Raw genomic sequence first — 10,691 nt, 5'->3', positions numbered from 1 at the left:
CAAGGTTGAGGCCATAAGAAGAAAAAAATAAAGAGCAAATCACATGAATACAGCAGTACAATAAGGTAAAATAAAAGTATATGAATCAATTAGCCACAAAACTTAAGAAACTACTAGTTCCATTACAACCACTAGTAATAAGGACTTATTATAATAATACCTTCATATGCTTTACAGTTAACCAAACACCTTTGCTTTCATTACCTCAGTTCTCATCAGAAACTTTAGGAGGTATAAAGTATTAAAAAGCTGAGGTTCTCCAATACTAATTTGCCCAGGCACATAGCTAATAAATTGCTAGAGCCTAGGCTAGAACCTATCTTCTGATTCCAAGTGTGGTAGTCTTTCCAAAATTATCCTTTATTCCTCCATTAAAGATGAGCACATACTCAAAGGTAAATAAATGACCTTACTCAACTTCCAAAAGGTAAATGATAGGTGTTAAGTATTTCATCTGAACTTCGAGAATTCTGAAATATTTACTCTGCATAAAGGAAAAGATAGGAACCAACCTTACTAAGAACCTACCCTCAGGTGTTTTTGCATGATTGTATTCAACCCTCTAAATAAGCCTAAGAAGATATTTTATTCATCGTAAAGAAACAGACTGAGGCATAGAAAAGAAACTCATTATAAAGAACTTGAGATAACTCAGGTTTGTAAATTACGTGTTAGAACACAGTCTGAGTCAATGCTCTCCCCATTAGATTCACCCCATTTAACCAATAAATTTCTAAATGCCTACTATGTGCCATGTACCTAGCCAAATGCTTCGGATAGAGCAATGCTAAGATGTATGTTACCCAAAATATTACACATAATACTTAACAAAATGTCATCTAAACAAAATTCCTACATGTTTAGATTCTAAGAACAAAACTGCATTTTTCTTGTTTACACTTAAAAATCTGATTTTTTTTTTTTAAAGAGCACAGTGTACTCTATGAAACAAATTGTGGCTAATTCTCATTTGCCTCAGAAGCTCGTTTCTAAGTGGAAACTCTCACTCCAAAAAAATAAGTAAATAAATAAAACAAAACAAAAAAATAAAAAAACTCCCACAAGAGCCTTTATTCCTTATGTCAACCTTATAAGGTAAATATTGCTACTTTGAATTTTTCAAACGAGGAAACTTATTACAGAGGTTAAGTCACAAAGCTAATTAAAAGCAGAACTGGTGGTTCCAATTCGGGCTGACTACTACAGGAGTCTTTAACAATATCATGTAAAATTCCAATCCGATATAACTTTTTCATAGGAAACTGTTAAACTCAGCTCAATTTTTATTCAGTCAAAAATGAACTAGACAATTAGGCAACTTGGGCAGCCCCAAGTCATCATGGTAAAATTATTAACTTCTACTATTAAAAAAATGCTATATAATGTATACTATCAAAAGTAGTTATTTGCTCAAACCGTATTCTTAGGGAATTGACTCTTTTTATTTAAAAACATTCGTTTGGACTTTTTTTTTTTCATGTCAGAATTAAATAATGCTAGCAAAATGAAACAAATGCATAATTGCTATGTATACTATTTTGAATAACACGTCTTATATTTGCAAAATATGCACTTCTAGTAATACACAGGGATAAGCTCCTATGAATGATTATATCACTAATGTAAATTTTCTGGGCTATTATTCTAATTTACTAAAGTAATGTTAAATCTCATGCCTGCAAATAATGTCAAACAATAACATTCAAGCTTTGCCTGCCCTAAAACTTACATAACAAATTCCTCTCATTAATGTAAAACTTTTCATTATGGGCATTGGTTTATATTATTAACAAGTTCTCTGGATAAATTACGGAATTTTAACATTCTTAAATACTAAAAAATCCTGCCAATATGAGCACTAAATACTCAATTTGTCTAATGAAGAGGAAAATTCCTTCAAAAATTTCACAAATACATTAAAACATCAAGCTTGTAAGTTTAATTATAAATTGACTGTGGAATCTAAAATTTCCTCCTGAAACACAAATCTGATTATCACTCCCATTGTTTAAAAAAAAAAAAAAAGGTTAATTATTCTTCATCGTTTAAGAAAAACTTCTCACACTATGGCAAACTCATTCCTTCAGCCAGCTCCTCATGAGTTCCCAAAACTCCATCAAGAGCCACAGCAGATTACTTTACTACTCTCTACATCTCCCAAACTTTGCGTGTTTGCAATGCTGATTCCATATCCTTCCCCTCAACTAAGAGAACTCCAAGTCACCCTTTAGAACCCAGTTCAAACATAACCTACCTAAAACTAAATCTTCAGCTCCCTAAACAAGGTTATTCTACCTTAGCATGTATCTATAGCATGCACCACAAAAACTGAACTTGAAGAATTATGCATTGCACCTCTAACAGGGCATGGCACAAAGTAATATTGATTTTGTATAAGGACATCTCAGTAAACATGAAAATCACTACTGATTAATTTCTAGGAAAAAATCTATTACCTAAAGTTTTGCAAAACCAAAATTTCTTAAAGGTTTTGATTATTCTATGTACCTACAAAGAAATCTTTTTCTCCTTCGTAATGTTCCAATAATACAAACAGACAACTCCCACCCAATTCCACCTGATCCAGAAAAATTATCAAGGCCTCTTAAATGAAATATAATTCCTCCTCCCTATAGCTTTTCATAAAATATATTTACAAATTACTGGGTCCACCACGACATTTTCAGCAGTTGGAAGACAAGATTCATGTCTTAATCATTTTTTTTTCCCTTTAAAGTTTACCCCTATTTATGTAGAAAGCAGTTAAGTCACTACTGACGAAATTCTTTGTTTTCATCAAACATGAAAAATTTGACTTCATTTCAGAGTCTTCTATTCTTTCTGCCCGGGAAAAAAATTCACCCAGATTTTTGCATGGTGTTCTCCTTTTTCAGTTTCTGCTCAAAAGCCACCTCCAGAGGTCTTCCTCTCATCATCCTACTTACTTAAACGAATTCCCCTCCTTCTATCCCTAACCAGTTGTTATACCGTTTCCCCCTTTATTTTCATCATCACAATTGCCGCCCTCTGAAATTGTTATCTGTTTCCTCCTCTAAGATGTTAGTTCTATGAAGGCGAAGACTTGTCTTGTTTACCATGATATATACCCAGCATTTACAACAAGGTCTAGAAGAGAATAAACACTCAAATTATTAAAGAATTCACTTGAAAATGTAGAAGGCAAATATTCAGCCAGTAGGACCTAAAATTTAAACGTAAACAATTTATATCCAAATGCGACTCAAAAACAAGTCAATTCTATGAACTTTGTATCTTCAGAAAGAAGAAAAAGTCTATATTTTTATTTTTTTTTAATTTTTATTTTTATTTTTTTTGTCTTTTGTTGTTGCTATTTCTTGGGCCGCTCCCGCGGCATATGGAGGTTCCCAGGCTAGGGGTGGAATCGGAGCTGTAGCCACCGGCCTACGCCAGAGGCACAGCAACGCAGGATCCGAGCCGCGTCTGCAACCTACACCACAGCTCACGGCAACGTCGGATCGTTAACCCACTGAGCAAGGGCAGGGATCGAACCCGCAACCTCATGGTTCCTAGTCGGATTTGTTAACCACTGCGCCACGACGGGAACTCCTTGATATTTTTAAAACATAGAATTTTAGGTTGGAAGCAACTCTACACTGAGACTAGAGGTTTTTAAACTATGCTCTGAAACATCTCAACAGCAGTCAGAGGTCAAATCCCCTGAAGCACTGGACTACAATTGTTTTATACATATATATGTCTTAGGATGCGTAAGTCACAAACATACAAAACACAAAAATGCATCATATATCAAATTTAAACTTTGGAGACTGCTGTATCAGGTTAAACAATTTTGCCAGACTTCAAAGTTTGGCCTGACATGTCTATAAACTATGTACAACTTCTCTTGAGTGTGCACAGATGAGAAAGGTTCTAAATAGCTCTGATTTTTTACAAGGCCAGACATACATAAAATTATAAAAACACCCCCAAAACACTATTTTGTGCACTCCTAAATCAAGACAAACGACTCCTCAAAAAATAATGGTGCGATAATAAATAAATCTGTAAAATGTGTACCTGTGATATATTATTGCTTACTCTCATTATAACACAGTACTATTACTTAAGGTTTTTGTTTCTGGATAAATATGTTTACTTTTTTCTCTCTTTTTTTGTCTTTTTAGGGCCACACCCGTGCCACATGGAGGCTCCCAGGCCAGGGATCCAATCGGAGCTGTAGTTGCTGGCCTACGCCACAGCCATAGCAGTGAGGGATCCGAGCTGCATCTGAGACCTACACCACAACTCACAGCAACACAGTATCCTTAACCCACTGAGCAAAGCCAAGGATCAAACCAGCGTCCTCATGGATGCTAGTCAAGTTCCTTAACCACTGAGCCACAACAGGAACTCCTATGTTTACACTTTAAAAATGTGAGCAGCTGTTGTATTTTGCCAGAAAGTCAACCTTGACACAAATTTCCTACTACTTGTCTTTTGAACTTCCATATTAATTTAATTAAATTATGCTGACTTAATTTATACCTACTTAATTCAATATATTAGGATTTTTCCTATAGAGTAGCATTAAACTGAGAAAGACATTACATGTTAACTCAAATCTAAGGATAAAATGGCCTCCAAAATTCCCAATTACTAATTTTCTTACAAAAAGGGTTTGATTTTTCCATCTTTATGTTAATTTTAAAACTTAACTTTTTTTTTTTTTAAATGGCCACACTCACAGGATATGGAAATTCCTAGGCCAGGGACTGAATCTGAGCTGGAGCTGCAACCTATACCACAGCTGCAGCAATATGGGATCCTTTGACACACTGCACCAAGCCTGGGATCAAACCTGTGCTTCTGCAGCCACCTGAGCTGCCTAAGTTAGATTTGTAACTCACTGTACCAGAGTGGGAACTCCTAACCTTGTTGTAAAACTTAACATCAAAATGACAACTATATAAAGTTATTATAGTGTAACAGGAAAGTGCTTAGCAAGCTGTGAAGCATTTTTAAGGTATTAAGTAGTAAAATTAAGCCAAAAAGAATGAGGTCCTTTGTACAGCATGATAAATTTACTGCATACTATTATTTTACCAATCTATGAAAGACTCTTTTACAAACAGAAAATTAAGTACAAAATTTGAATGTAGAGCAAGCATTGAAATTTAATGTAAACAGTAACACAAAAACACATTCCTGCCAGATATGACACAAAACCAAATGTTCCTCTCCCAAACACAATGCATTACAAAATCAATCATTACATTCTGTCCAGGTGTTGATACAAAATGGAGTTATGTTTCAACATCCAAATATCTAAATAGAAAAATGGTATATCAATGTTTGGAAAAAGGCAAGTCTACTCACTGTCTACTAAACTGTCAGAACACAGAATTTCCTCTTGCTTATTTCATCTTTCCTTGGCAAAGTAAATATGTACTATGTGTACATTCTCACCTACTTTCACATAAGACATTTTAATTCAGTAGAAGCAGAGAAAAAAAAGTGGTGTCCTGAGTATTAGAACAAATTATCTTAAAAAAAAAAAAAACACTCTCTGTATCTTTAGTAGCTTTTAGTCATTAAAAATCTCTGAAAAATACACAGGCAAATGAGACATTCCTGAGATCTTATAGAAAATGTTAGTATCTCCACTAAACACAATTCTGGGAGTCATTTACTGTTTTGACTTCTATATCTCAACCCCACCCCCCCAAAAAACAACAACAACAAAAAAAAACAAAAACAAAACTGAGGCACAATATCTTATTCAAATCAAATCAAAGGTCAGATATATCTCAGAACTGGAATTTCTAAGATTTTAGAAAGGTAAAATAGCGTATATATCATACATGATCTAACCTCTCCCAGGGTAGCCTGGGTAGCACCTGCAATCAAATACATTAATATTTCTGCATCAAAATGGAAAATCGGGTTATGACAGATAGACTATGATTAGACTACCAATTTCAGGTGGAATGTGCCATCATGCTTGCTTTAAAAAATGGTCCGTTTTTAGAGCTTTTTGAAATCTGCGCTGCCAATAAGATATGTTAAATCTTACCTAATTTTCATAAGGAGAATGGTATTCAAAAACTAGAGAATTCCCACTTTGTATTGGCACCATGCCAGGCATTAGGAGTAAAGGGGGGGAGGGGGCACAGAGACTCTAAATTCAAAAAGCCCACATCTAATAGGAGCTCATGGTTTAGTAATGCTAAGGTAAATATAAATTACCAGGTAAATACAAAATATCTCCTTCAACCAGTGACCTCAGCCATACAAGATATAGCCAGAAATATAGACCTAAACACTGACAAAAACACTTTGTTACTAACATTCTTCCCTCAGTCCTGTACTCCCTCCACACACATTTCTCTAAGAAGCTGGTTATCTAGCTTCCCATAGGTAATTAAGAAGCAAAACTATAAGAAAGGATTCAAGAAAGTAAAGGAACACCTGATGCCTTTCTCCCCATTCTCTTTTCCAATCTGTTGCTGCTGATCTGTGGACAGGGGAAGAGAGCACTGACAACCCTAAGTTTCAAATGACAACCTGGCATCAGTTCAGTATACTATATACTTCTTGATAACCTACTAAGTATTATGCACTTAGGAGAGAGTAGAAATGTAAATATAAATAAGACAAAGCCCTACTTCTCAGAAGCTTAACAGTCCAGTGGAGGTTAGGGTGGATGGTGGGGATGGACAGTAAACTATAATACAGTGTGACACATTCAATAATAGAAATCTGAAGTATAAAAACAGTACAGCAGAGGGATTTGGGGAGTCAGGAAAGGTTTCATTAAGAAAATGACATCAGAGTAGTTCTGAACAATAAGAAGTCTATCAAGCAACAGAAAGGTGATGGCAAAAAAAAAAAAAAAAAAAAATCACTAACACCATCCCTCCCAAGCCCCACATTAAAAAATAAGCATGAAAGCAAAAAAAGGGAAAAACATTCAGAGTAAGTGGCAAATATATCCAAAATATCTAGCTACATCTAAATAGATTTAGATCCCAAGTCTAAACATACACAAAATATTAAAATGTGTTCAGAAAAGGACGTTTCTGATTTTTTTCTCTTAGATAATCCATTTTGCATTTCATGATTATATAAGCTAAGAGGTCTTATAGAAAAATAAAACACTGTATACCATTTAATCAATTCATAATGTAGCATACCCTCAAAGTGATAATACCGAAAGATTATCATCTGTATTTCAGAGAACAAGCTGTCAGAAAAGAAATAGTAGGAATTCTTTTTCTAGGTCATTTCTTAGAGACAAATAAACAAGCCATATAAGCATGACTTATGAGCGGAGTTTGAAAAAGGATGTCAAGTAATGCCCATCACGGCTCAGGGGTTAAGGAATCTGATGAGCATTCATGAGAACACAGGTTCAATCCCTGGCCTTGCTCAGCGGGTTAAGGATCCAGCATTGCCATGAGCTGTGGTTTGAGCCAGCAACTACAGCTCCAATTCAACGCCCAGCCTGAATCTCCATATGCCTTGGGTGCACCCCTCCCCCCCCAAAAAAAGCAAAAAATATAAAAAATAAAAAAGGATGTCAAACAGGAGTTCCCATCGCCGCGGCTCAGTGGTTAACGAATCCGACTAGGAACCATGAGGTTGTGGGTTCCATCCCTGGCCTTGCTCAGTGGGTTGAGGATCTGGCATTGCTGTGAACTGTGGTGTAGGTTGCAGATGCAGCTCAGATCCCGCGCTGCTGTGGCTCTGGCATAGTCCAATTAGACCCCTAGCCTGGGAACCTTCATATGCTGCGGGAGTGGCCTAAGAAATGGCAAAAAGACAAAAAAGAAAAAAGAAAAAAGATGTCAAACAGGAAAAACTAAATAAGAAAAAATATATATATTCAGTAATTAAGTTGAAGGAAAAGTCTAATGAATAAAACCAAGGTAAAATTATAAAATAATTATATTATATAAAAATTATAAAATAATTTAAAAAACTTAAAAACTCTCATGTTCATTCTACTTCTTTCCAAAGACAGACTTTCTACAACGAAACCAATTTTTAGTCTAGATCTTTCCAAAAATACCTAGTAAAAGTCAGTGCAATTCAACTCCTTTAAGTATGACAGGTAGGAAACAGCCATAGTAACGAAAAAAAAAAAAATCACATGCATCATCAACCAGAATGATTCCTATCATAGTACCATAGCCCTTGATAGTGACATTCTATGTAATTCTATTCAAATATCACATTGCAACTTGGATTAACTCTGCCTCTGAAGCTGCCCTACCTGGTACCTTGGTTTCTTTTGCTTCTCTGTTACAAAATCCACTAGAAATCTAGGTAACAAATAAAATCTTCTTTAGTAGTATCTTTTCCTAAGATTACATCACTATTTGCATAAGTTGTCTTCAAATGCCTCATTAAGCAAGCACATGGGAAGTTTGCTTTATAACATATAATCATAATAAAATAAACTTTCTACAATTAAAAAACGTAAGACAACTAAAAAATACTGCTTTTAAATAGCAAAAAATAGTTAACTTATTTTTACCAGTCTAGCAATGTCATTATTTCATATGTAGACATGAGCACACCTTTTCTTTATTTTTTTATATCTTCAGAAAATCTTCTGAAGCATACCCATGTCTAAAAAGGATAAAATTGCAAAAAAGAAAATCTGTAAAGGTCTTTCCAAATACAAATACTTTTAATACTAATAGCTATTGAAAAGGTTAAAAACTAAAAATGGGTTAGAAGCACTTCTAAGGAAATCTACTCACAAATCTATTTATTTACTTTTGAACAAAGAGAATTTTCAGGTTATAACTAAGAATAAAATACCTCTGAAAAATCAAAAAGTAAATTAAACAGCTAAGATTACTAAGTAAAAACATAAGTAACTAATTGGTGGGGAGTGAGGGGGGAGTACTATTCTGAGTTTTACTTTATCTTCAAGATCAAGGAGTACCTCACAGTGGAAGGGAATATAAATCACTCATACTCATACATTTTGCCATCTTTTCCCACCATATAAATTTACTTTAAAACTAGAGTATTACGGACACTAAAAATCTTTAGGAGGTGTATCTGATGCCTAGTTAAAACATACAGGCAATTCTAGTTCCCGAAAAGTATCAGATTAGATTATAGATATCTCTATTAGGTATTCTCAGAATAAAAGGGTTCTGCCAACAATTGATCCTTATATTAATTTTTTTTTACTGATGCAGCATTAATTAGGATGCCAAAAGTGTGAAAGTTTCTCAATTCCTATCTAAAATTCGGAGCAGTCACAAGAGTCACTGCAATTCAAGCCCTAAGGGAAAAAAAGAGAAAAGTACTTTTTGAAAATTAAATGAGGATCTTACAAAGTCAAAAAAGAAGTGGAGTAGAGTTTCGTTTTTACACGTAGCTTGTATTTTTTCCTTTAGATTTAGTATTACAAAAGAACTACAAATTATACAGGAGTTCAACAAAGTTTACTAAAGATCTTGGTCCATTAAGAAGCATTACAATGAAAAATCTGAATATACACATCAAACCATCTGAATGGAGCCATGTAGCTATTTCAGTCCACTGTGATTCTTAACCTTTTAAATCTGGGATAGAGTTATCTTCCAAAATTGCAAAGGAAATGCGTTCACTGGCGTTTGGGAAATAAAAATTATTTCCAAACAACATAATCCTGGTATGTAAATAGATTATTTTCAAATTTCTATCTCCCCACCCTATACTTTATTACTTCTACTTAATTCGTTTCAAAAGGCAAATCACAAGCTGCATTTATAATTCTAGAGGTCTAGAAATCAAGCATGATAGAAAATTTGTTCAACTTTGAACTCTTAAGTTCAAGCATGGCCTCCCTAGTGAACAGATTCTAACTAGGTACTTTCTACCATTTGGCAAAGAATCTAAGGGTTGATATCAGTGTACCTAATTATTAGACACCGTCCAGAAGATTAAGAAGAGAGTAGCATTCTTTGACCAAGAGTTTTATGAAAATGAAACAAAACATGTTGCATTCGGTCTTCCGGATGTTGAAAAGTGAAGGCATCCCCTAGGATTCGAAGTAAGTTGATGTGTTTAGAAGGAACCTTCCAAGAGGGTGGTACCCGTATGTAAGACTTTTTGGTTATAATATCGTACCCACAAGGCCTGGAATAAATGCAAATTCTAAGACCCTGGAAATGTTCTCCTAAAAGAAAACCACGACTCGCATCCGCTAAAGGGTCACAGTTACCGAAGAGTTAGAGGCTTTTTCTTCTAGACGGACCAAGGAGTCTCAACTAAGAACTAGGAAGGCCTCTTTTAACCCCACTCACTTCTTCCTTGAAACTTTTAAGTTAGACCCAAGACTTAAACCAAAAGGTGGAGAGGCCCCAGCGGAAGTAGAAACCTAGGGTTAGCAACTTCACAGACAGGCGTCTCGGGTTCCTCCGCCGCCCCAGGACTGACTCTACAGACTCAGTTTCTATCAGACCACGGAAGCTTCACCCTCCGGGTGCGGAAACAGAGGAAGCATCACAGCTGCACTGCTGCTCCCTCCACTATCCACAGCCTTCGGTACCCTAGGGCCTGGCGGCTCCTGAGGCCCGTTAGCCAGTCCAGTGCCCCCATCTTTTACGTATACAAACACAGAAACACACACAAGTTGCAGGTGATGTGCATGTATTGAGAGAATGTGAACAGCCAGAGACCGCGGTAACTGCTGGGAAAGCGGC

This window comes from Sus scrofa, chromosome 5 (genome assembly GCF_054392235.1).
Source record: "Sus scrofa isolate SSC_HxYL_T2T_F1_AM1 chromosome 5, Sscrofa_HxYL_maternal_Yorkshire_Landrace_v2.0, whole genome shotgun sequence".
In the NCBI taxonomy this organism is placed as follows: Eukaryota; Metazoa; Chordata; class Mammalia; order Artiodactyla; family Suidae; genus Sus; species Sus scrofa.
This window is presented reverse-complemented; position numbering follows the sequence as displayed.